This window comes from Helianthus annuus, chromosome 15, assembly GCF_002127325.2.
Source record: "Helianthus annuus cultivar XRQ/B chromosome 15, HanXRQr2.0-SUNRISE, whole genome shotgun sequence".
In the NCBI taxonomy this organism is placed as follows: Eukaryota; Viridiplantae; Streptophyta; class Magnoliopsida; order Asterales; family Asteraceae; genus Helianthus; species Helianthus annuus.
In genome coordinates, this window is record NC_035447.2 from 52,279,735 (window position 1) to 52,283,903 (window position 4,169).

General features: G+C 42.5%; 1 non-coding gene across 1 annotated transcript; it reads right to left on the minus strand.

The window, feature by feature from the left end:
* Window positions 1-3,781: 3,781 nt before the first annotated feature.
* Window positions 3,782-3,887, minus strand: LOC118487771. Its single transcript, XR_004882714.1, has one exon. It is a non-coding gene; the product is annotated as a small nucleolar RNA R71 (small nucleolar RNA).
* Between the last annotated feature and the right edge of the window lie 282 nt (window positions 3,888-4,169).

The window sequence follows — 4,169 nt, forward strand, 5'->3', positions numbered from 1 at the left end:
AATGAGGCATAAAACTAACCCTTTTTAAGTACTAATGTTGGAAAAAGAGTGTTTTTGTCTTCCTTTTGTATTTTCAGGATTAAATGAGCTCAAATTCACAAAAGAAGCAAAAAGACAGCTAATTCTAACATAAATACAAGAAAAGGAACAAAAGTAGACTGCCCGAACCCTCAACGGCATCCTCCCAAGCAAAGAAGAGAAAACAGAAGCCTGAACACGCCCCGTGCTCAGCCAGCACGGGGCCGTGCCCAAGAAGCAGCAGAAAAGACAAACCTGTAGAAGCTTCTATTGCCCACCACGGGGCCGTGTCCAATGAGCACGGGGGCGTGGCGAAAGTACAGCAGGCGCATTAATTGTAATTGCGAATTACAATTAATGAAGAGAGAGAGTGTCAGACGGGCACGGGGGCGTGTCCAGCGGACACGGGGCCGTGCCCAGCCTTCTGTTCATCCTATAAATAGGAGTGCTTGGTTTCATTCCAACTCATCCCTTGGCACACCACCTCTCTCACACTTCATCCACCACCCACCACCACCATAACACCATCATCCACCACCATCATCCATTGTCCATCGTAGAGTGTACGAGTCGTCTCGGGATCCAAGATTGATCATAAGAGTTCTTGACAATCAAGGCCATGTTTGCCTAAGTCTCTTACATCACTTGGTGAAGACAAGTGTTTAGTATAATACTTTTTATTTTTAATCTTTTGCACTTTTTATTTGGTTTTGTATTAATGACTTTAATAACTAGTTGCTTATGTTGAAGGTGATCTTTCCTTATCGCTTGTCCGTGGTGTCTTGGCATTATTTTACTGTCTATATAAAATAAAAGATTTTCACCATTCATATCTCCACGGTCTATATGGAGGTATGTTGGCTACCTGGTCGGGGGTTAAGGGAACGGTTTGGTAAGGGTCTTGCCCTTGTTCAGCGTTTAGAGGTCCTGCAAGGGACCTGGGTCAAATTTAGTAGGATCTCCTTCAATGCCCATAGGTATTGGATGGCGGGGATCCAAACTCTTTGACCCCCTCATAAGTTAACTACTATTAATACTATAACCCGGCTATTTAGGACTGTATCCCTGCTGACTCAGACTACTTAGCCGAGGGTAACGTCACCGCCAAAAGCGGGGCCTACCACAATTTGCATTAATAACTTAATTCATTATCTTCCAATAATCCAACCCTTTAGGATTGTATCCTTGCTGACTCAAACTACTGGGTTGAGGGTAACGTCGCCTTCAAAAGAGGGGCCTGACGGGTGGTCCTTTGGACAACCCTTAAGCATGTTAAAAGATGAAATAATCCTCCATTTAATCGTGTAATTATCTTGAATTAGATAACTACGATGCTTATGTTTCAGGTGCGATTTAGGAGCTAAAAGATGGATCAAACGCAGCTTTGGAGGCTTTGGTGAAGAACGGGTCGAGCGTGGAACAAAAGAAACAACAAAGAAGACAAGGCAGCTGACCACCGTAAATTACGGTCCTACCGTAATTTACGGTAGACCTGGATTTTGCATTTTTCTTCACCGTAACACAGTTCATTTGTGCCGTAAAAGAACAACGTCCACCGTAAATTACGGTGGAGCCGTAATTTACGGTGGAGCCTGCGAGCAAAATGTGTAGCTGCCGTTTTTAAGTTGGTTTTTGAGTGTCTTTTGATATCTTCTCATCATTGGACGGTTCTAGGACAGCATAGGGGCGATTTTTGGCTTGTGGCTTGGTTTGTGAACAATTTCTATCATTCAGTTTGTTTTCTTGATTCGTATGAACAATAGTTTGATGTTGATGATGATCCACCGAGCCATGTCCGGCTAAACTCTTCGGTGATCATCTTAGGTGAATGTTTCTTGAACTTTTGTGTGTTTAATTTCTGCATTTCTAGAATGATATCTTGCGTTGCTTGAATGTCATGGTGTATGTTTGATTGTTTGTAGTTTGTTAATCAATATTGCAATTTCTAGTCTTAATCGTGCGTTCTTGGTGCCGTTGGCAATCGAGATATCACGGGAAGGGTTAGGGTTGGTTATTGATTAATAGGTCATCGGGAAACAACCTCGCGTTTATCTAATCCGAGTACTTTGTTCCCTTTTATCACTTCAATCACATATACACGAGTTATGCTATGTAACTCTTTCTAGTTGGAATTACACACAATTGTTTAAAGAAACTGAAACCTAAGGTGATCATTGTTCTCTCCTATTTGTTTTACAACCAATCTTGATTTGAATTAGTTTTTAATTTAGTTTTCTAAAACAACAATCCAAACTCTTGAATTTTAATTTTTCTGCAATTTAGTCTAATTATTAGTTTAAGTACAAAGCTATACAATCGACACATCTTCCACATACTCCCTGAGTTCGATACCCTACTACCACTAACTACAGTTGTTTGGGGATTAAATTTGCGTGACCCACGACATCACGTCAAATTTTGGCGCCGTTGCCGGGGAGTAGTGCGCAACGTGTGTTAGTTTAATAGTTTTGTTTGTTATTTTCGGGTTTACGCTGGTTGTGTTTAGTGTGCAGGTATTTCAGGTGTATGCATACTAGAGGCTCTCACAGGTCATCACCGCTATCGTTTGATCCGGAAATTGAAAGAACGCTACGACAAAACCGAGTTTTAGTGCGAGAAAACAAAATCATTGGTTCACCCACTTCACCCATTACACCGAGAAACATAATGGCTGATTCTCAAATTCCACCTACAACCAGTCAATCATCCTCATCCTTTATACCTATTTCCACCCAACCATCACCAAACACTACATTACCTAATACCACTGCTGAATTTACACCATCCAATGTCACCCAACCAATCACCACTCAAACTGAGCCTACCATCACTTACGATCCATCCACCACAATCCCACCATTATCTCACTTCTTTCCCCCAACTACGGGTCAATCATCATCCACCTTCACAATTGCACCCAATTCAACTATCGTGCATACTACTTCATCTTTTAGACCACAACAACAACAGTCGGGCTTTCAGTATTCGACCATCCCATTTGGGCAGACCTCGGGAATTCAAGGAGATGGTTATGATGAGGGATTTGAAGATTATGAGGGTTATGAAGATGATGGGTACGGTTATGGAGGTTATGGTGATCAAGGGGAGTTTGGGTATTTGCAAAGTCAATCTCAAGGGATGGCAAGTGTTGGTGGAATGCCACAACAACAAATTATACCACAACACATTCGGCCAAGACCACAAGGGCCACCAATACAACAACCTATTCCATTGCAACAAGTTCGGCCACAACATGTACAACCACAATTTCAAAGGCCGATTCAATACCCACCGATGCCCCAACAACCAATTGCACCACAAGGGCCTATACCAAGACCAATGGGTCCTATTCGTCCAAGGGGTCGATTGGGTGTTCCAAGAAGGCATCTTAGGGAACAAGCAAGGGGAATAGAGGCACATTTCAGGCCAATCATTACTCAAAACCCTTCACCGGTGGTTATCCCTCACAACAACCAAGGGAGAACTTTTGAAGTAAGAACTAACTCGTTGCAAAGTTTACCGAAGTACAAAGGGTTAGCAACGGAGGAGCCGTATTTCCATCTAGAGGCCTATGACTCAATTTGCAACACTTTTGGGAGTCAAGGTTTTTCGGCCGATGAAGTCAAGTTGGTCTTATTTCAGTTTTCTTTGGAGGATAAGGCAAAGAAGTGGTTCTACACTTTGCCTTCGGCATCTATTTACACTTGGGGGGAAATGCAACAAACTTTCTTAGACGAATTCTATACCGCCCAAAAGACTAATGATGCTAGAAAGGGGTTGAGGAGCTTCCAACAACAACATGGTGAGATGTTCCATGAAGCGTTCGAACGATTCAATATGATGATAAAGAATTGCCCTCACCATGGAATCGAATTGTGGGAGTTAATGAATGTCTTTCATGAGGGGTTGAGTGCCGAAGACGCACACGATTTGATGTCTATCACCGGTGGGACTTTTGGAACAAACTATGAGAATGAAGATTGGGAGTTCTTGGAAAGCATGGCAACTACATCAAAGAGAAAAGCTCAAGCCTCGAGAAGAGCCCGACCGACCACCACCCGACCGCAAGTGCACGCCATAGATGATGGTAATGTTCAAACCACTAACCAAATATATAATGTTTGTGCTTTGTGTAATGAAATAGGTCATGC